We start from the raw sequence: 23,596 nt of genomic DNA on the forward strand, positions 1-23,596 counted from the left end.
TTCAAAAGTGAAGTACTGGTTTAAGATAAAAAATATGCTAACAGTAAGTTTTGGAGTCATGATGGCTTAAAAAGCTTATAATTTTATCAGAAACTATTGGCTTGTAGAATAACTACAGTAAGAAATATGGGGCTTTTGAGTATATTGTTCTAATGTGAGGTATATTATATATATATAAGACACTACTCTTCACATTAGGAGATGAGAGGTGTATATCTTGACTTAATTGGAAACACCCTTCTCCCTTAGAAAAGGTGATTCACAAAGCCCAGCTAGGGAGAGCACGCTCGCAATTCAAAATACAAAATAGACTAGTGCAGTCACAGAAACAATAAGGAACTAAACCAACTGCAGGCAGATCTCTTCAATTCATTACACAATGAGAGTTAGGCCTGGACTATTTCATTTTGGATTGCTTTTTGCAACCTCATAATCTCTTTAATGGCAGTAATTTGTTAATAAAACAGTGGTAATGAAACAGAAGTATCTGTTTACAGCAGTCCCCTTATATTTCTTGTGCTTATGCCTGCTTTCATTATTTATAGGGAAAGGTACACATTTGCTCTGGTATACATCAGTAATAGAAAACCACTTTACAGGAGGATAGGAAAGGACATTATCAGTAGAGTATAATATCTGTATCTGGAATCATTATTGACCTCTTTGGAGTGTTTTTTCAACCTCAAAGCAATAGATCTTGAAGTAAGCTAAAAGCTACAATAAAAACATATTTTATCTTTAGTCCTTTAAACAATATTTCTTTTTCTAAATGGGCTCTCTGCATCAGCAATTACCTGTTAAGTTTTTCTCATTTCTTGACTTGGGAACCTACATTTTAGTGTGAACCAATAGTAATTCTAGAAACAAAATACACTTTCAAAGATATACGAATTATTTTTCTTCATATCTAGAGAAGTTTATGTTTTTCTTCTGTTTCATACTTATTGATAACACAGTACAGTTGTGTCTATGATCTGTATAAAATATTGGGGATTCTTGATGAAAACATCAAGAAAACAATGACACAATTCCCCAAATCCAAAACAATGAAAAATTAAATTCATTAAAAAAATTAATATAATTTTTGATAATCTGTGAATAAAAAGACCAGCTTTGTTTTTTCAGTTTTGAAAAAAAGATTTATTTTAGTTAAATTTAATAAATGAATTTCAAATATAATATTTTTAAAGACATTCATTATTTAAAATATATTTTGCATTTGATAAATTTCCTCAATATAACACAGAATACTGTATGAGAGGAAAGGCTCTCTAAAATGCAATTATTTAAGTCTACTGTAAGCAAAAATCCCTTTATAATACAATTTATGTCACAATATCCTGTTATGTCTTGCATAAAAATCTGAATTCTTTGAACGTTAGTGGACAATTACAACAGAAGGGTAGTAAAAGCTTTCCAGTATACTAAAACATGTTCTATTAATTAATAATGCAGTGGCAAGAGAAGTCTTCTTATTTAAACTAAAGTGTTTTTTCAAAGATCAATATTTTTCTATTTTTGAAATCACATTTCTGAACTAAAAATCATATGGGAATTTTAAATTCCAGCATTATTCCCAAATCAAGGATTTTCTGTAATGTAGGACATGCCCAACATGCCAATCTGTATATGTTATTTTGCCATATATCAGCCATGATGCAATTCCCAACTACACCCCACTGCATGGCTGGTGACATTACATAACCCTTTTCAGGCAGTTTCCTCATATGTAAAATAGGAACAATGATAATTCCTACCACAGATGGAATTTATCACTAAAGGAAATGCATCAGAACTCAGAATCTGAAATAAACATTTATTTAACATTAGCTTATCAATAGTAGATTTCAAGGAAGTAGTGAACTTCTCATTTACAGTGGTGTTTATTGGGCTATATTGGTGGCTTGAAACTCAGATTAAGGAAAGGCGGATTTTATGTGCCTATGAGAATTATTTTCCTGGGACTAATTCTATAAGATTTTAAAACAAACTGTGAAATAAACTATGAAAACTGTGAAGTTAGCGTACTTAGGAAAATTCATTCTGTTCATAAGTATTTCACCTCATGTCATTTCTAGTCACCAGCACTTATGACACCATAGACAGACACAGAACTATATCCATGGGAAGGGAAGGGGCATTAGTCTATGGAAGAAAACCAGAATGTTCTTATGAACCTTCTGCAGAATCTGCCAAATGCATGTGGGTGGGTTTACCTCTAACAGTCATCTCCTGTTGTTGAGAGCTGGGGGGAAGATCAGCCACCTAATTTTCCAGGCTCAGAGCAAAATGAAAATATAGGACCCCTTTCTTCAAACAGCAGGAATCAAGTGCTAGTAAAGGTACTTAAAATAAAATTCCTTTCTTCTGTGGTTCTTCCCCCTCTTTCACAACCTAAACTATATATTTTTAAAATTTACTATGTAATGGCCTGCTCTTTGAGTGTGGGGCTATCTGGAGGGCTAGTACAGACATTCACAGGCCCCTGGGGGCCTTGTCTCTGTGACTGAGTGTGCTCACATGGCCCACCAGCTGCAGGGTCCTTACCTCCTGCCAGAAACCAGACCAACACGCTGAATCTCATAAACAGCAAGGAAGTCAAGCAGGCTCAAACCAAGGAGGACTGACAACCGCAAAGGACATTGTGACCTCTGCCTTGAGAGGCGTAAGCTGCCTAGATCAGGGTGGGTGAGAGGCTTGCCCCTTCTTGTCTCCTGCAGGATGTGTTGAGGCTCTCACTGCCCGTCTGCAGAAGAATAATCGCCACCAAGTCTCATCAGGACTGACCTTTACCTTCTGGGCACCGGTGATCAGGCCCGGGCTAGTGATGGAGGGCAGAGGCAGCCTCTGGGAGGGAGAGAAGAGGGAGAAGCCAAGAATAGGTCCAGCAGAGGCAGAGATTCTAAGTCTCCGGGATGAGTTCTTGCAAATCACACATTCAAAGATAAAATTATTAAGAATTTCAAGGCAGCGACCAAACTCGCATTAAACCCCAAGTGCTGGGACTGGGTGCAGGCAGAGCCCTCTGCTGCTGCTCTGGTTGAAAGCTGGGTAAGGACAGCACTTGTCCAGAGGGCTCAACCTGTACTCTTGGGTAACTGAGCAGATTATTCCTAGTGTTTAGGATGTGCCTCCCAGGAGCATTAAGAAGTGTTGGAATGAAGATATTTCATTGCAATTTAAAAAACATCTTTTTTTTAAAAAAAAAAAAAACTATTTATGAAGCAAGATCAAGCAATATCCTCTGAATGAGGATTCTTTGGAGTAAACCCTCTTTGGAGTTGTGTGCTGGCCTAACAACGACCTGGCTTCCCAGCCAGTCTAACTCTGCTTTTGGCATCTACCCATAGGGAGATTTATGTTTATTACGCAACTGATTTTCCCGACTGCCGTTCCCACAGCCTTCATTGACTAATATGACTAAATGTTTTCCCTCCTGTTTCTGTAGATAGCCTATTAGGGTTCTCTGCGTGGTCTAATTAAATAAGGTGCTCCCTGGAATTCAAAGTCAGAGAATACTTTTTGAAATTGAAACAATTAGGAATACACATAAAATATGTGAAATCAGGTGAAAAGATCTCAAGAGTGCTCTATTACTTTCCTCTTTAGAGAAATCTGCTTATTCTCTCACCCACCACACACTTGGTACTGAGAGTGAGGATAGGAATGCATCTTCCACTCTTGACCCAAAGACCTCCTCCTTGCGTGCTCAGAACGTTGTTTTTGTTTTTGTTTTTTTTTGCGGTATGCGGGCCTCTCACTGTTGTGGCCTCTCCCGTTGCAGAGCACAGGCTCCGGACGTGCAGGCTCGGCGGCCATGGCTCACGGGCCCAGCTGCTCCGCGGCATGTGGGATCCTCCCGGACCGGGGCACGAACCCGTGTCCCCTGCATCGGCAGGCGGACTCTCAACCACTGCGCCACCAGGGAAGCCCTCAGGACGTTGTTTTGTCATATCCCACCCACTCTAGCCAACACTTTCCATATATTCTTCTGAGAATTTGGCAGCTAACTCAAGGTATTCCTCATTAATTCAGGTCTTTCAAATTATAGTGGGAAACTCAAGGGCTCTTTGCATGATAAATCCAGCCCCATATCCATTTGATTTTCAGAGTGAAAGCATCATCTCCATTCCACTTCAACAGCAACCCACACCTGAGGTTAGTGGGTTGTCATCACTACAGCCAGTCATCACGACAGCTCTTTCAGGTGTGAAAATCCATTGCTCCACTCTTACACAGCTTCCAGTTTCTTTGGGTTTCTCACCAGCTTGCTTTCACTACATTTGCTCTTGCACACCCATTACAATTTCCAGTCCCTTGCCTTTTCCGCCTGAAGCTTCTAAGCCCTACTGTGTGCCCTTTTTTTCCTTTTACACTCTCAACTCCTTGGGCTGTCAGCATAATCTTACTGTTTTCTTTTTCATCACAGCCACTTGCAAAATTTCAACTTTGATTCCATTCAAATCATCCTTCTCTGGTTCTATGCCTTATAAGTGGCATAAGGAAGGGGAAGAAAATCTAACACTATGACTGAGTTTAAATTTATAGTTACAAGTCTTCAGCTGAGCAGGACCTTCATTGTTCTCTGGCGTTTATTGTTTAGAGCCACACCCAGCTTTTTCAGCCATTCCCTGGATGTACACTCACATTTTTGTCATTTTCCTCATGTACTTGAGTCTATCTAAGTAGACTCAGCAAACTACTTTCCTACTTCACAGAAAAGCTGGAAACTGGACATTTACACATGTTTATTTTTCCTTACTCTTGAAACGACAAAGATACATGTATCTCTACTAACTCCTCTCCATTCTGATTCTGTGCGTGAACAGAAGGCTTGCCTGGTCTCTCTTTGGGAAATGTGCTCCATTAATCGTCTCTTCTTTTTTTATCTTCAGCAGTATCTTACTGCTGTCTCTTTTCCTCTAACATATAAACAACTGCTAACTTCCCCCACTGTAGAAATATGAAAGACAAAAAATATTTTTCCCATTTCATTTTATCTCTAGTTCACAACAAAAGTTTTTGAAAGAATGTTCTATATTGGCTATCACAGGTGCTCGCATCCCATTTATAAGCAAACACTAACCTCCACTTCATTTCTAAACATACTGTAACTGGGGACTCCAAAGATGTCCTAAAGACACTTTATTCTCTTATCCAGTGTAACTTATCCGAGGTGATTGGCATCATTGATTACCCCTGCCTTCTTGATTCCACCATAAATATTTGGTATTTACCTTTGTCTTTTTAAGATTTTTCTTCTTCCTTCCATGACCACTACTGCTTTGTCCCTTTCACAGGCTTTTCATTATTTTTTTCTGTTTCCATATGGAAGAATTCAGGACATCATCTTTATCTTTCTTTTCTTCCTTCAATTTCTAGGTGAAATTATCTAAACTCCTAAGTCTTGGGCTCCTGACTCTAACTAAAATGGAGTAAGAGGAATGGAAATTATCCTCCTGCCTAAACAACTAAAAATATGGATAAACCTATGAAACAGTGGTTTTTCTAAACATTGAACATCAAGCAATCGAAGTCAGTGAACCATGAAAGAGAGGAAGTAAATGAAATGAGCATTGATTGGCCCAGTTGAGTGCTTCAAGGATTTTCCAGGTCATAGTTCAGTGAAGGGGGTAACCAGGAAGAATTCAGCAGACTCACTGAGTTGAAGAAATAGAGGTGAGAAGAAAGGACAGGTACATAAAGAACTGAGGAGATTTGCAGAGCTCCTCTAGTCTTCAGCAGAGTAGTGATTGGCAGATTTTTTGAGGGAATTATTTGAGGTAGGAAAAAAGACTCACCCTAAAGAATTAGAAGAAACAGTAGCTAGAGCTCACGTAGGGCTGGGAAGAGTATCTGTTCCCCATCTAGACCTGACAGCCTCATAATATGTGTGACACTGAGTACAGTTCTCAGAAGGGCCTTATCTCAGTAGTGGGGAATTATTATCCCAAGAGTGAATGCTGCTTTAGTCCCACTTAACAAGTCAAGAGGAAGACTGAAAGGATCAAACAGCTTACAGATAAGTTAACTGTGTCCCAGATCAAAGCTCAAGAATAATTATAGTAATACAAAAATATACACTACTCAACAAGGTAAAATTTACAATGTATGGCATATAATAAAAAAAAAATTGTAAGGCATCCTAAGAAGCAGAAGAATATGACCTATAAAGAGGAGAAAATCCATTAAATCAGAACCAACCCAAAAGTGATACAGATGTCAGAATTTAAAAACAGGGACATTAAAATGCTTATGTTAACTCTATTCCGTGTATTGTAAGAGGTGGAAGAGAGACTGATTGTGTTGAGTAGATAAATGGAAAATATAAACAAGACGCAAACAGAACTTATAGAAATAAAAACTACAATGTCTGAGAAAGAAAATCACTGAAAGGAATGAATATGATATTAGATATGGCAGAAGATAATATTGGTAAATTTGAAGCTATAAAAACTCTCCAAAAAACCCCCCCAAAAAACCTGGGGGGGGGGGGAAAAGACCTAAAAACAAAAACATATACACCTATGGGACAACTCTTCAAGTGACCCGTTATATATATAACTGGAGTTTCTAAAAGAGAGTGAAAATAGAAAATTTATTTGTAGAAATTATCACCAAAAATGTTCATAATATGATGAAAATTATTAACTCACAAATCCTAGGAGCTAAGTAAACCCCAAACACACATACGTGAATTTCAACTACTGGATATTTGTGGCTATCAACTAGGGAAGATGTATCTCCTAGATTAATTCCTTTTATATGTAACCAACAACCTATCAGACATCCTTAACTGGATGTCCTGTATATACTTTACAGAAAACATGGCTAATGGTTCACCTATTTGTTTGTGAACCAGTATTTACTGAGGTGCTGATATATTCCAGACAATGCAATAGGGATCAAAATTACACAATTGAAAAGAAATTGTCCTTGAGGTTTAGGAGTCAATATAAGACATATATATACAAAATATTTAAAATACAATGTGTTAAGTTCCATAACGGTGATGAGTACAAGATGAAAATACCATAGATGAAGGTGAAACTGAATCTAACTGGGAGAATCAGCTGAAATGTACTATTGTTTCAATTAAACGCTGAAAGTTGCACCTTGAGGATTGTAATTAAGAGGTCATTTGTGACAGCGCAGCTGCACCGCCTCACAGGTGCGGGGCCGCGTGACCCCAGCGCGACCCCGGCTTCTTTGGCCACCAGGCGGCGCTCGTTCTCCGCCCGGCAATCCGGTTGCTGCCGCCGGAGGCCGGACAGCCGCAGCTGCGCGACGCTTCTCCGGGTGAGTGGACTGGGCGCCGGAGGCCGGCGTTTAGGGGAGACGGGCGAAGGCTGCGTGTGTGGGGGGGGGGGCACTTTGGCGGGGAGGTCTTGGGGCAAAACCGAGGGGCCAAAACCGAGTCAAAGGCGTCGGCGTGGGGAAATGCTGGCAGGGAGCTGAGGCGCCCGGGGCAGGAGCATCCGGGCGCTTGCAGGAGGGCGTTTAGAGGACGGTGGTCTTGGGCTGAGGGGGCTTCCTAGCAGATGAGAGTCGGGGAGGCCCCAAGAGCATGAGAGTATCGCAATGAGAGGAGGAGGCTTTTGTCTGGATGGACACCAGCCAGTGGCTGGGAGGAGCCCGGAGTCCAGAGAATTAGGGGCAGGGGGTGGGAGAAGACATGTTTAAAAAAAAACAGAGAAAACGTCGTTTGTGACTTTGATAAAAGGTATTCATCAAAATAGTAGAGATAGAAGTCAGATTACAGTGGGATGAATAAGAAAAGGTATAAAGACATGGGAATAGGAGACAGTCACCAGATCTGAATGTGGGGATGGTAATGCTTCACAACCCATACTCTTCCCCAAACGGGAGAACTTTAATTTTGCATAAGCATCATGGGTCAAAAGTGGTGGTGCTCGGGCATCCCTGGTGGCGCAGTGGTTGAGAGTCCGCCTGCCGATGCAGGGGACGCGGGTTTGTGCCCCGGTCCGGGAGGATCCCACGTGCCGCGGAGCGGCTGGGAGCCATGGCCGCTGAGCCTGCGCGTCTGGAGCCTGTGCTCCGCAACGGGAGAGGCCACAGCGGTGAGAGGCCCGCGTACCGCAAAAAAAAAAAAAAAAAAAGTGGTGGTGCTGACCAATATCTGAATCCCCTTCTAACTTGCAACACTCTTGTCCTACATTTCCCATTACCTTGCCTTTGTTGGGGCCATATGACTGAGTTCTAATAAGCAAAATTCGAGAAGTTATGAGCAGCACTGCCAGATATGGCCTCTAAAATCTCTCATGGAATCGTCCATATTCTTTTTTTCCTTGTGCTCTTATGTAGTTGCAGACCATTCAGAAGAGGACTTGGAGAAATGGTGGAGCACAAGATGCAAAAAAGCCTTGGTCTCTTAACCACCGTGTGGAAGCTTATCTCCTGACACTTAACGGTACTGTGACATGATTATCTTTAAATTTAATTTCTATTTCCCTAAGCCTGTGGATATTTGCTTTGCAATGTTGCGGGTTGCAGCAGGTTTTCAAAACCAGAGCTTCTAAACTCTTTGACAGATTTTAATAATTTCATAATATGTTTTATTGCAATGTCCACGAATATTGTTTTATTTACTTGTAGTTTACTGTCGACAGTTCTGGCAGTTCCCAGAGTTAACATTTGTGCATATGCCAGTGGGATGGGTACAGAGACAGGCAAGCCAGCCCCCATGTACTGCCCCCACCAGGAGCACCTCCTCTCTGCTGGGCCAGAGCCATTGCTGCCCTGGCTGCTGCTTCTACCAGTCTGTATCCAGGTCCTGACTGGGTTTTACTCACAGAGTCCCAGGAATTCGGGACTGCCCCACATGTGCTGGTTGTTGCTACGTATATCTTCTTTGCTCGTAGACTCACTCCATTGTTTCATAGGACTTCATTTAGCAACACAGGTCCTAAGATAAAATTATTAAGAATTTCTAGAAGGCAACACAAGAGCATTAAACCAAATCTGGGGGGTCCCTTTTGAGAGTGGGACCTTGAGGGGCTGCACAGTTGTACAGCTGTGAAGCAGTTGTAATCCCAGAAGCGTTCAGGTTTAGGTGCTGTTTGATGCAGAGGTTTATAATATCAGGGTCTCATTTTACTTTTCTACAATTTTCTGTGTCTTTTCACTCTGCCTTCCTTCATGTATTGTTCCATCCTCTGACTAGTTTCCTATATGAAAGCAAAATGGCTACAGGAGTTCCAGGTCTTTTATCCATATAATACATACTCTATAGCAAAAGAGATTCTCAATAGTTAGGCAAGGGTTACATGGTCATATGCTTAGTGATAGGCTACCTGATTGGCTTAGCCTAGCTCATATGCTTTACCACTGTAGTAAGGTTTTCTGGAACCATATGGCTCCTAGCATGGAAACTGAGGGCTATTAGAAAAGCAGGAATTGCTACTGTGGAAGAAATCACAAATGTCCACTACAGAATATTTCTTGAATTAATGACTGACTGACAGATTGTAGTACTTCATCCTGGGAAAGGATTTGTAAGTATGCCTCTTGTTTCCAAAATCGTAACTGAAATTGTAACTAATACTGTAAAAACTGATGTCTAGATAATTATAATATGGCAATTGTTAAAAGAATATTGTGATGAGAAAAAATCCTATTGCCTACTTAGAGATATTGAAAAAGAAGCCCTTAGTACCAAGAATGTTACGTTTTTCCAGCACTGCTGGGGGAAGACGTCTTAAGGCTTCCAATGACCAATACTGATTATATTCTAGGTATATATGTCTCTGAAGATATAAAGGATAAAACACTAACCTGATGGAACTATCTTTCAAGCAATAGCAAAATTTCTTCGTATTATTCTGTGATTAATGGACAGCTTCTCTTATGTAATTTGGTTTTTATGATGAACCTACACACCAGGAGGAAGTGTTATATACAAATGTATAGTAGCTATTAACAAATTATCAATTTAGCTTAAATAGGTCTTTTTAAAGATTTCTTATGTGTTCCATTTCCCAAGAAATTTAATATCATTTAGGAATTGAAAAACTAAAAAAAAAAAGAACAAAATTAAAACAAAGAAACAGCAAACAATACCTTGATGATGTTCTCAACTTGTATAGCTGAGGATTTGACCCCTGGTAACTCCATACATTTGTCCATTAATTATAATTAACTAATATCATAATTACAGAGCACGCTAATGTTCTCAGCTTTCTGCTGAGATGCAAAGATAAGCCTAATATGGGGAGTAGACCTTCAATCGTCAATCTCAAATATATTTTTTAAAAAATATTTATTTATTTTGGTTGCTCCCAGTCTTAGTTGCGGTGTGCAGACTTCTTCTTAGTTGCAGCACGTGGACTTCCTCTTAGTTGCGGCATATAGACTCTTAGTTGCGGCATGCATGTGGGATCTAGTTCCCCAACCAGGGATCAAACCCAGTCCCCCTGCATTGGGAGCGTGGAGTCTTACCCACTGGACCACCAGGCAAGTCCCGAATATCTTGTTTTTTAACAATCTTAACAAAACCTAGCTGTTTTCCCTGATTCCTATGCTTCACTACCAAATTGCAAATATTCTATTGCATAAGTTTGGCTATGATTGTATATACTCACTGATTTCATCTGGGAAATAGTACTGAAAACGTTACTGAGTTCAAACTCATGCTGCTTACCGCACGACAGGCCAGTCAATTGAGAGACAAGGTGTTGGGGTAGGGAATAGCAACTTTATTCAGAAAGCCAGCAAATCCAGAAGATGAGGGACTTGTGTCCCAAGGAACTGTCTTGCCTGGGTTTGGATGCTATTTTCTTCCATAGAGCAAAGAGAGGGAGGTGAGGAAATAAAGTAAAAAAGGTGATAAGTTGTTGCAAATATTTCCTGGGTCCAGCCAGACTCTGGAGAGGATGTGTTAATTTCTTCCTTCTTGCAGGCATTCATAGATGGGCCTGGTCTGGATGTTTCCTGTGAGCTTAAATAAAGGTATTTGAGCTTAATGCTCAGGCATGGGAGGCAGGGTTCCTGGAGATGGGCCATTATATACACTATAACTGTAGGCAACATTCCTTTAGTGATTAACTTGTAACAAAAGCAATCAAATACAAAGGTTAAAGTAAAAACAGGTCCAATATGGAGTCAGATTTGTTTTTCTCTATTACAAAAGTACATAATTTAAAAATTATATAACATACTATAATACTTCTGTATTAATCTAGAACTTTTAAATTAAATAGGAAAAACAGACATGGAATGAAGAAAAATTTATGTATTTGATTTGATTATTAAATAATGCAACATATAATTTGGTGAATTTCAAAGGCATTTATTTTTTACTATGATAGCCACTGAATTTCACTTTGGTGGGGGCTAAGTTATTCTTATAAAATAAAGATTAATGGAGGCTATGTTTCTCCTCTTCAAATCATTCTTGTTATGTGTATTCAATTTGCAAGGCAAGCAATTACGGCTGTTTGAAACTGGCAACTAGCCACTATTTTTAATTGAAATGGTATTTTGCAAAATAAAGAACATGAAGTTATAAGAGGAAGTGGTATTGATGTGTTAACAGGAGTGAGCCATAAGGAATGGCAGTTATATATTTTAACATGTAAAGAGATTTTCCAGATTAGCTGTTGGTAAAATTGCTACACCTGTCACACCAAGTTTATTTATTTCTTGGATAAACTTGAAGAATATAAAGGCACTTATAAAGATGCTTTTTTAAAAGACATAAATGCATCATAATGATAACATCACAGGAGTGCAGAGACTTGATTTTAAGTAGAACCAAGGGCTCTTGCTTAACAGAGTTAAGCAGGGCTTCAGAGTTAGATTGATCTAGATGATCCCATCTTGTACACCTTATATGTGGTTACCTGGATTAAGTATCATAAACACTATGAAGCTTCCATTCTCTCATTTCTAAAAAACTCGATAATAATTTTACATTATAGGTTTTTGGAGTATATGTGAAGATTAAATGAGATAATGTCTAGAAAACACTTATCCCTATGTCTGTCATGTAGGTATTCAATAAATGGCACCTGCTATTTTTATGTTTGCTTATTGGGAGAATGTGACAGAAATGTGTAGAAAACTGGTAACTTTTATAAAGAAGTTTTATATTTAACTGAAGTCATATGTTAATACATGTCAGTATTCAAATCTAGTAGTATACTTTCCTCAATTTGTTCCATGTAGATTCTCCTGTTCAGTTTCGTTTGAATTTATTTAGAATGAATCCAAATTCAGTATTAAATCTTGCCAAGCCTGTGACACTTTCCCTGACCTCTGAAATTTAAGTAGAGGTTATATTGCTTTCTGCCAAAACAATGACTATACAAAAAAAGATGGTTTATTGATTGCATAATCAAAGTAACCAAAGTCAATTAACTATTGACTTATTAATTTATCCATTTGTTTTTCAACAAATAGTTTTATCCTATGAGTGCTATTCTGTACAAACCAAGAATAATTTGGGGCACTGGGGAGTATAATATATCTAGTGAAATGGTTTTCAACCATTTCCACCTGGTTTCACTTAGAATCATATGGGAATGTTTATAAAATACCTATGCCTGGGCTCTATACCCAGAGATTCTGATTTAATTAATTTTTATGAAGCTCAAATGCTTTTAAAACCTCCCCATGGTAATTTCAATACATAGCTGTGCTTGAGAGCCGTATATTTAAAGTAGTGGTTCTCAATTTTGTGAACAACTATAATATTCACCTGGGAGCTTTATTTTAATTTATTATTAATTTAATTGATATAATTTAAATTTTTATTGAGATATAATAAGTAAACATAAAAGTGCACTAATCTTAAATGTACAGCTCAATGAATTTTAGATATGTGTATCTTTGCATAATAACTCGAATCATTATATTTTCTCTAGTCCAGAATGTTCCCTGTGACTCTTGTTTTTTTTTCTTTTAAATTGAAGTATAGTTGATTTATAGTATTCTGTTAGTTTCAGATGTACAACATAATGATTCAATATTTTTATAGATTATACTCCATTTAAATTTATTACAAAATAATGGCTATATTTCCCCATGCTGTACAATATATACTAGTTGATTATTTATTATATACATAGTTATTTGTATCTCTTAATCCCCCACTCCATCTTGCCCCTCCATCCTTCCCTCTCCCCATTGGTAACCACTCTTTTGTTCTCTATATCTGCGACTCTGTTTCTATTTTGTTATATACATTCGTTTTATTTTTTAGATTCCACATGTAAGTGATAACAGTATTTGTCTTTCTCTGTCTGACTTATTTCACTAAGCATAATAGCCTCTAGGTCCATCCACATTGTTGCAAATGGCAGAATTTCTTTTTTTAATGGCTGAGTAATATTCCATTGTATAAATATGTAACATATCTTCTTTATCCATTCATCTGTTGATAGACACTTAGGTTGCTTCCATATCTTGGCTGTTATAAATAATGTGATACAAACATTGGAGTGCATATATCTTTTCAAATAAGTATTTTCATTTCTTTTGAATATATACTCAGGGGTGGCATTGCTGGATCATATGGTAGTTCTATTTTTAGTTTTTAAGGAACCTCCATACTGTTTTCCACAGTGGCTGCACCAATTTACATTCCCACCAGCAGTGCAAGAGGGTTCCCTTTTATCCACATCCTCATCAACATTTGTTATTTGTAAACTTTTTTATGATCACCATTTTGACAGGTGTGTGGTGATACCTCATTGTGGTTTTGATTTGTATTTCTCTGATGATTAGTGATGTTGAACATCTTTTCATGTGCCTGTCGCCCATCTGTATACCTTCTTTGGAAAATTCTATTCAGGCCTTCTGCTCATTTTTTAAATGGGTTGTTTGTTTTTTTGAAATTGAGTTGTGTGAGCTGTTTATATATTTTGGATGTTAACCCCTTATCAGTTACATCTTTTGCAAATATTTTTTCCCATTCAGTAGGGAAAAAATATTTTTATTTTGTCTTTTTATTTTGTCTTTTTATTTTTATTTTGTCTTTTTATTTTGTCAGTGGTTTTCTTTGCTGTGCAAAAGCTTTTAAGTTTAATTAGATCCTATTGTTTATATTTACTTTTGTTTCTTTTGCCTTGGGAGACAGATCCTAAAAAATATCACTACAATTTATGTCAAAAAGTGCTCTGCCTATGTTCTCTTCTAGGAATTCTATGGTTTCAGGTTTTACATTTCAGTCTTTAATCCATTTTGAGTTTATTTTTTAATATAGTATAAGGAAATGCTCTAATCTCATTTGTTTACATGTAGCTGTCCAATTTTCCCAGTGCCACTTACTGAAGACACTGTCTTTTCTCCATCATATATTCTTGCCTCCTTTGTTGTAGATTAATTGACCATGCGTATGTGAGTTTATTTCTGGACTCCCTATTCTGTTCCATTGATCAGTGTCTCTTTTTGTGCTAATACCATGCTATTGTGATTACTGTGGCTTCGTAGTATAGTCTGAAGTCAGGGAGCATGAAACTTCCAGCTTTTGTTTTCTCAAGATTGCTTTGGCAATTTGGGGTCTTTTGTGGTTTCATATAAATTTTAGAATTATTTGTTCTAGTTCTGTGTCAAAGTATCATGGTATTTTGATAGAAATTACATTAAATCTATAGATTGAAACTGAAATAATAAAGATGCGCTGTTTTAAGCCTGTGAGTTTTGGGGGTAATTTGTTATGCAGTGATAGATAAATAGTTGAGTTTGGTACATTGTTTTACAACTGTTAAACTGGTTAATAATGCTTTCAGATCCTTCCTGGAACAGGTAAACAATTGGACCAAATACATGAAAATATGTTTCTCAAGCCTTTGGACATCAGACAGTAATGTACAGTGATATCTGAGAGATGGGAAACTAATGATGTAAACTTGAGATTGCCCAATTTCCTTCCTTAAAAGAATTTTCAGGCTACAGTGCCAGGAGGGGAAACTCACATGGAGTTCAGCAGACTCCTTTATTTGAGGAGACAGAGCAAACATTCTAGGAAGAACAAGACAGCTACGGTCCTCAGAGCAGAGTACCCAAGAGAAGAAAGAATAGAGAAAGACAGCTATGGAATTTGCAGTGGTTGAGTAGTCAGTGGATGCATCAACAAATGCATGTGATAAAACTATGATAAGTCAGGAAAGGGACCACCTGAAAAGAATAGAGGGAATAATATTCAGAGCTTACATGGGGCCAAGAAGAGTGCCTGTTTTTAAGTCTGACTGTGAACATCATAATTCATAGGGCATTGAAGAATACTTGCCTCTTAACAGTAATTAGCCTTAGACTGACCACTACTCTGGTCCCACTTAACAAATTTCCCAGTAATTTAACTGTGTCTTAGAACAAAGCCTAAGAATATTTTTAGAAATTATATCCCTATCTATCTATCTATCTATATGCAGAGAGGTAGATAGGTGTGCGTGCGTGTGTGTGGGTGTGTGTATCTTAGCCAAAATCCAATGAGGTAAAATTCACAACATGTATCATCTAATGAAAAATTTTGCAGCATGATAAAAAAACCCCAGGAATATATGATTATGGAGAGGAAAAAAATTAATGCAAATCTACCCAAAACTAACACAGCTGTTAGAAATAGCATACAAGTACTAAAGCAGTTATAACTATCCCATATGTTCAGAAAGACACAGGAAAGACTGAACATTTTATGTAGAGACACAAGTTAAAAAATACATGAGTGAAAAACACTGATTTGGTTTAATGGTGTATTAGATGTGGAAGAAAAAATATTAGTGATCTTGAAGACATAGTAGTAGAAACTATCCAAAATGAAATGTAGTAGGAAAAAAAAGAGCTGAGCAAAGAGACCTGTAGAACTACAAGTGGCCTAATATATGTGTATTGGAGAGAACAAAAACCAAAACTTTTTTCATCATTATTTTATCCCCAGCATCAAGCACGGTGTCCAGCATATTGTAGGGCTAGATAAATATTTAAGTGAATGAGTTAACATTTAAAATGAATCAGAAATTGTGAACCTTATATTTTATTAAATATACTGATTCAAAGTAAATGAAAATATTTTTGTTAGTAAAAGAAAACCAAAATCCATTTTGTGGAAAATATTAAATTTTATGTATATATGTATACATATACACATATATATATCCCTTTATACACATACGTATATATTACTGCTTAAACAAATTTGTAGATCAGTATTTTGAATTGCTAGTAATTAAGTCTAGAAGTTTATAGATGCACACGAAAACACACACACTTTGTTTCTATTTGTCAGCCAGTCAGAAAAGGGAGAAAAATATACGGAGAAGAAAAAGAAAGACTTCACATTTGAACAGCAGTTATAGATATAGACACACCACAAACATGCAAACACTCACACTAGAAAAGCATTCATGGGATACAGACAGACTGATTTACTGTATAAATACAATAAGAATAGGAAATTTGAAGACAGATATGAATTCAATCTCACCTAATACTCTTGTGAGCACTGAACTTACATAGCAGTCATTGTAGTCTCTATCCTATAGCAGTCCTGTTCAGTTTTATTCAAGAGTCTGTACAGAGAGCACTCCCTTTAATATGTAGTCCTTTAAGAGATGTTCAAAGAGATTCCCGAGAGATTCCTTTTATAAACTCAAGAAAGATCTACTACATTATCAGATTTTTCTAATCTGAGGCTACTGCTAATCGAAATGATAGGGGGGAGATGCTAGATTTCAAAGTCTCTAATAGTTTCAAAGAGGTGGAACGTAACTCCTCTCTCCTTAAGTATGGGCTGCCCATAGTGATTGTCTCCCAAAGAGTATAGTATGGAAAGGGAGAAAAGAATGACTTCACAGTGGAGAAACCTGACAAACTACTTCAGCCAGGTGATCAAGGTTGATGTCAACAGTGTTAACTCATGGTGATAGAATGTACCCTTGAAATGATGTGATACAATGTCACTTTACCTCTGTATTCATCCTCTCCAAAACCTACAACCCCAGTCTAATTGTGAGAAAAAAACATCAGACTAATCCAAATTGAGGGACATTCTGTATAATCACCGGCCAGTCACTCTTCAAAACTGTCAAGGTCATCAAAAACAAGTAAAACTCTGAGAAAGTGTCAACAGCCTAGAGCCATCTAAGGAGACATGAGGACTAACTGTGGTGTGGTGCCCTGAATAGAATCCTGGAACAGAAAAGATATTAGGTGAAAACTAAGGAAATTTGAATAAAGTATGGGTTTTATTTGATAATATTTAAAGATCATGGTTCACTAAATGTCACAAATGTACCATACTAATGTAAGATAACAGAAACTAGGAATAGGGTATATGGGAGCTATCTGTACTATCTTTGTAACTTTTCTGTATAATCTAAATCTATTCTAAAATAATAAGTTTATCAAAAAAGTAAAGTAGGAAACATGAATAATATACTTACTATATAAGAGAGGAATAAACATAATATATGAGGGTGAGTAAGAGCAAATATTAAATGAATAAACTCTGGGAAACTTGAGAGTCCCTAAATTTGTTGTTTGAAATTTTAAGCTTTTATTATATTGTTTACCTAAAATTTGATTTGCAAGCACAATTGATTCATTTCCTGCAGTCTGAGTACTTCCCAATAATTAAGGACTTAGGACTTCAGAACAGGTTGGGTGAGGTATACATTTTGTACTGGCTTGACCTTTTTATGCATTAATAATTACTGTTGGAAACCTATTTCAAACAGTGGTGACTACACTGGGTATTCAAAAGTAAATAAGACTGACTAGAAGAATGTCATAGTTTAGTGAGAGAGACTGACACATAAACAGTTAAATACAATGCAATGTGAAACGTGCTGTGAAAGGACAGGGAGGGGGTGGCTAAGCTTTCTGGGTTTCACAAGACACCGTCTTAGAAAAGCCCCTATGACCCTTGTTTCTTGATCATTGAGGTGCAAAGTCACTATTACTCAAAACCTTGCTGTTTTTCATAGCTGCTGATGTTTCAGCATCCGTTCTTTCTTATACCATAATCACTTTTTTTGCTTAATAAAGTCAGAGAATATTAATGTTGAGAGAATAAAAGGGAAATTCAAGTTTATCTATTACATCTTTCTAAATCATTCATGAGTTTCCTGGCAAAGGGCATCCACCCTGTGTATGAGCACTTTTAGGGATGGAAAGCTCAATATGTTTCAGGGTGGCCTAGTCCATTGTTTTAACAATCCAATTATTCAAAATATTCTTTAACAGTAAGTCTTAATTTTGTTTCTAGTCATTATTCATTCATTACAGACCTGCCTTTGTTTTTTCCAACCTTCAAATAGAGGACATTAATAAACGCACGTATGTAATTTAAAAGTTTAATTACTTTGCAGGTACACATGGTAGAATCAGTATATAAACATCAATGGAAACATACTTTATGCAGTTTTAATGTACCACAAATTTAATAGCTGTCATTTTAGTGGCATATCATTAAATGTCATTTCCCAACTTATGGAAAGTATGTTTCAGTTAATGTTACTAGTTCACAAACATTTTTAAGACTATCTAGTTCACAAACATTTTTAAGACTATCTCCAGCTCATTTTAAAAATGTAATTTTGATCAATTAAAAAAGGTGCTTTTAAATGGCACCATAAAGAGTAATCTAATAGAACTAGGTTAAAGCAAATGAAGTAGTTGAGAAATTTGTCTTTATCTTATGGGAAAAATTCATTGAAGAATATTTGTAGAGTTTAAGCACGTCATTAGGAAGCATTATCATTAGGGATATGGTATGGAGAGTCAATTTAGAGTGTAGATTTATCTAGCTATCAAGGATGGTAGAATAAAAAATACTTAGGTGACTTCACTTAGGTGAAGTCACCTAAATCACTATCTATCTATGTTTATCTATCTTATATCCTAGAGGCTTCTAGGCAATAATATATTTGTCTTGATTGTTGCATTTATTACAAAAAGCAAAGAATGAAACCAGTAATATATGCTGTTGTGATTTCATAAGTATTAAATAGGACGTTAATGAAAATATTAATAAAAAGAAATCATGTGAAAGCTATCTATACATTACTTCATGTAATGTTTGCAGTTAGTGTTCATAATGTCTACAAAGTTATTCAGTTTTAGTACTCCACAATGAGTGTGAAATTCTTGGCATTTAAAAGAATGATTGCACACCTCTACAAGATTAAAAAATAAATTATACTTGTTCTTAATTCGATATAAGGTTTGTTCCCAATTTTGAGTGACCAGCCCTTTATATTCCCTCAGGTGTTCTACTCCCTTGATTAATATAGAATTAAAGAATGTCAGTTGTGAACAATAAAATACTAATTCTACTCATGTACTTATAATCCAAGTTAAAATTAATTTAAAATTAATTCATTCTCTTCTCTTCTTATTGCTGTCTTGCCAAACTCCTTGAACTTCACAAGTCTTTTTCACATAAGTGCTTACTTTGTCTGGTATACCCTAAGCTCTGCTTAATTTAGTTGAAATTATATTTAACATGAATGTAGACCTTCACTTTCATCCAAATTTATTCTTGTTGGCCTTATGTTATTCACTGTAGATATCTATATATCCTCTACATATATAGATATATCCTATATATCCCTATAGATATAGATATCTCCCCTTTAGTGAATAACATTGTGATGGTTTTTTACATGTCAACTTGACTGAATCATGGGGTGCCCAGATATTTGACTAAACATTATTTATTTCTGGGTGTGTCTATGGGGGTGTTGGTGGATGAGATTAACATTTGAGTCAGTGAAGCAGATTGCCCTCCTCAGGGTAGGTAGAGATCATTCAGTCCTTTGAGGGCCTGAATAGAACAGTGGGTGGCGGGTGCAGAATTTGTTCTTTCTGCCTGATTGGATGAGCTGGAACATGGATCTTCTTTGGCTTTTGGATTGAGATTTACACCATTGGCTCCCTTGGTTCTCAGTACTTTGGACTCAGACTGAATTACACATAAGCTTGAATTACACTATGTGTTTTCCTGGGTCTCTGGTTTGCAGATGGCTGATGGTGGGACTTGTCCTGTGAGCAATTCCTTGTAATGAATATATAGGATATTTAAAAATATTTAAAATATTACATTCCTTATGATACTTATATATGTTGTAATAATGTATATCATAGGTTCTATTGGTTCTATTTCTCTAGAGAACCCTGACTAATACAAATATATATACATAATGGAGATCTGTCTATCTATCTACCATTATCTATCTATCTATCTATCTATCTATCTATCTATCTATCTATCTATCTATCTATCTTATATCCTGGAGGCTTCTAGGCAGGTTTCAGCAGTGACTTAGATCCGTGATTTTGGTTAGTTTTGCAGCTATACATGTTTACGTAAGGCCTAATGCAACAGGCTTTGTATATTGAAATCTTTAAGTTTGAAATAAACCAAAAAAAACTTGAAGAAAGGAAAAAAAATGAAAAGAAAGGAAAATTATTGAAATCAATTTCATAAGGATGTCAAATTTTTAAATGGACAGAAAATTACATTAATTTTAGTGAAAATAATTATATGTAAATTATTTTTAGCAATTAATTTTCCCTACAAGGTGGATTTGATTCTCTAATAAGACAAGAAATGAAATGAGTTTTTCTTTAAGATTGTTTTCTTTTTTTTCTTTTTTTAATTGAAGTATAGTTGATTTGCAATGTTGTGTTCAGATTGTTTTCTAAAGACAGTCTCATGTACTCTTTTAGTCAAAAAAGTCAATCATATTCCGTTTACCATCAAGAATAACATGGGGGAACCTGGAAAACATTGTCATAATCTTATTTTAATTTTGAATTGCTTTAGCAAAAAGTCAAGAACACTATGAAAGAGCTCAAGTTCTATGGGAAGTCTGTAGGAACCTTGGCATCAAAGGTAACGCTAGAACCTCAAGCTCACCAGGACTCTCCTCCCCTTCCATCTCCTGTTTCTGTGTGTCTATTCTCAACTTTATTTTGCAGGCAGTTTCCCCCATATAGTTGGGAAGATGACCGTTGTTAGCTATTCCCAGGATAGTAATTTTCTCAGAAAAGACACTGTCTCTTCCCCAGTCTGTTCTAACCAGTCCTGGATTCTGATTAGTGCCCCCTGCTCCCATACCAATCTCTGTGTTCAGGAGAAATGTGCCAATTCATGTTCAACTTGTCTCAATATGTCTGCCCTGAAACTAGGGGGTTGGGGAATAGGTTTACAATCAGGAATAGAAGATTGAATAAAGATATATCAGGTGGCCAAAAAAACAATAGACACTGCATTTCATTATATATAGTAGTAGACTGAATGTAGTGTGTATAAATCTGGACTACTAAGTATGATTCTATATAAACATTTTAATAAATGCAAAATAGAGCTTGGATTGAAAAGCAGTATTGTGGTGTGGGACATTTATTGCACCAGAAATCAGAGGTCCTGGATCATGAGTTAGTCCCTTTATACTCATAGGCCTTGGATAAGTCACCTAAATGCTGAGCCTTATTTTTTTTAATTTCTAAAATGAGAATTTTACAAATGTAGGCATTATTCTTCAAAATTTCTTTGAAAATGATATGTTTGGTTCAGAAAAGGCTAAATAAAATTGTAAAGGGGAGAAAGGTTTATAGACCTAAACTGTTTTATCTATCTATCTGAAATAATCATGATTATAGCATTTAAAGTGATTGCTGTCTTCTCTGTAATTCTTCAATGTAATTCTTCAATTTAAGGAGGGTAGAGGCTATTGAATATGTATATATGAGAATGAAAGCCTAAAGGTAATCCAATTATATGTTAAATTTTCTTGGTTAATAATTTTATTTCTTGCTTTAACTATTATAGCCTTGGGACTGGAGATAGAGTTGTACAGTTTTACTCTGCTGAATTCCAAGTTTTTCTACTATGTAGAGTTTTGAATAAAATTTTGATTCCCCTCAGACTCTTTACAGGATTACTCTGAACTGTACAAAATACCCCTGATCAATAAAGTAGCATTAACCTGACTTGCCCTGAAATATGCAACTTTCCATTTCCACATTTGCTAAACATGCAGAACTCATCCACATTAGGAAGTCCGAGTTGTCTTTACTCTTTCTTTGTTCCTAGTATTGATTTGTATATAGGGTAGGAAGGAGGAAAAGGTATTTTTGGTGTGCTCTTCAGCTCCTTTCCCAAATACTTTATCTTATCAAATAGCCACATGCCAGCTCTTCCTTTCTGCCTGAATAACAGCTGTGGTTAGACAATTTACCTGATTGCTCACAGCTTATACAAATACCTAGAAATTCATGAAAACATCATAAGGATTAGAGTGTTAATCTTATGGGATATGATGGACAGAGAGTCTAGAGCCAAACATCTCCCACCCTCCCAAACTTCCAGGTATGCCTTAAATATCCACTAAGAAGAGAGGTAAAGGGTAGATAAGTTCATCAATAATCATCACAGAAGGAATCTTCCAAGCATTCACAATAAAGCTATAAGTACAATCCTATTAGTGTCCTTTGTTGTATTTTCAAGTGATAACTCAGGACCATTTTTCTTTCTTTTATCCTATGACACAATATAGTGATATTTTCCTTAAACAAAAATCTACAACTAGATTCACCTGTATTTATATGAATGTATACTAACATAATGGTTTCTCAGTTTGCTATTTATTTCACACTCACAATTAATTTAATGACAAGAAAAGCTATACTGGTATTATAGTTATTTAACAATTAGGTACATTAAACAATAGAATATATGACATCTTTACAGTCATGGGCATTTTCCCAAGAGTGTCTAGTACAATGAGGAAAATACAAGAGAAAACCCAGCATTGGGTTCACAGGAACCTGGTTTTAAATGATGGCACTATTACTTTCTAGCTTTTTGATGTATGAAATTTATCTACCTTTATAAATGTATACTTTTTAATCTGTGTAATAAAGATAGCATAATAATATCATGTGATTTGTTAAGAATATAATATACTGTCTAGACTGGTAATTCTCTTCTTTCCCTTTCTAGTCCTCTTATACAGGACCCAACCATCTTTTACTGATTTGTTCCTGAATAATTTCTTAATTATTATTTTAAATTTAGAGAAAAAGTTTCTTATATTTATGTGCAGTCTTTATATTAAGGGGTCTTATTTTATCACTTAGCATGCATCAGTGAAATTATTTCCTTAAAAGGGTGCTATGAATTCTGATAAATTTAGGCATATTTTCTTGTAATTGAGAACTCATGAGGTGAAAATGTCCTTGTTGAATAACCTCAGACTATACATCTGAAACCAAGTTTCTCAATGGAATTGCATGTCTGATTGAGAATGAGAGGTAATTAGTGAGTTCTTTCTATATTTTACTGTTATCATAACAGAACATTTTTTAGTTCCTTACACTTCATTTTGTCTAAAATTAGTATGCTCACTCATGCCTCAGAAATTCTCTGTGTTGTCCCTTGGGATGAAAGAGATAGAATTATGTGATATGTGTAAACAGGGATTAATTTAATCTTAGGCAAATCCACACTTTGCAGTGTGAGTGAGGTTTGCAGAGTATTATAAATACAGTGAGTTAGATACAGCTTGACATCTTGTTTTTTGCGACTCATACTTTTTAAAAGCTTTTCAAAATCACTTATTGATTTTTG

Source organism: Globicephala melas, chromosome 3, assembly GCF_963455315.2.
Source record: "Globicephala melas chromosome 3, mGloMel1.2, whole genome shotgun sequence".
Lineage (NCBI taxonomy): Eukaryota > Metazoa > Chordata > Mammalia > Artiodactyla > Delphinidae > Globicephala > Globicephala melas.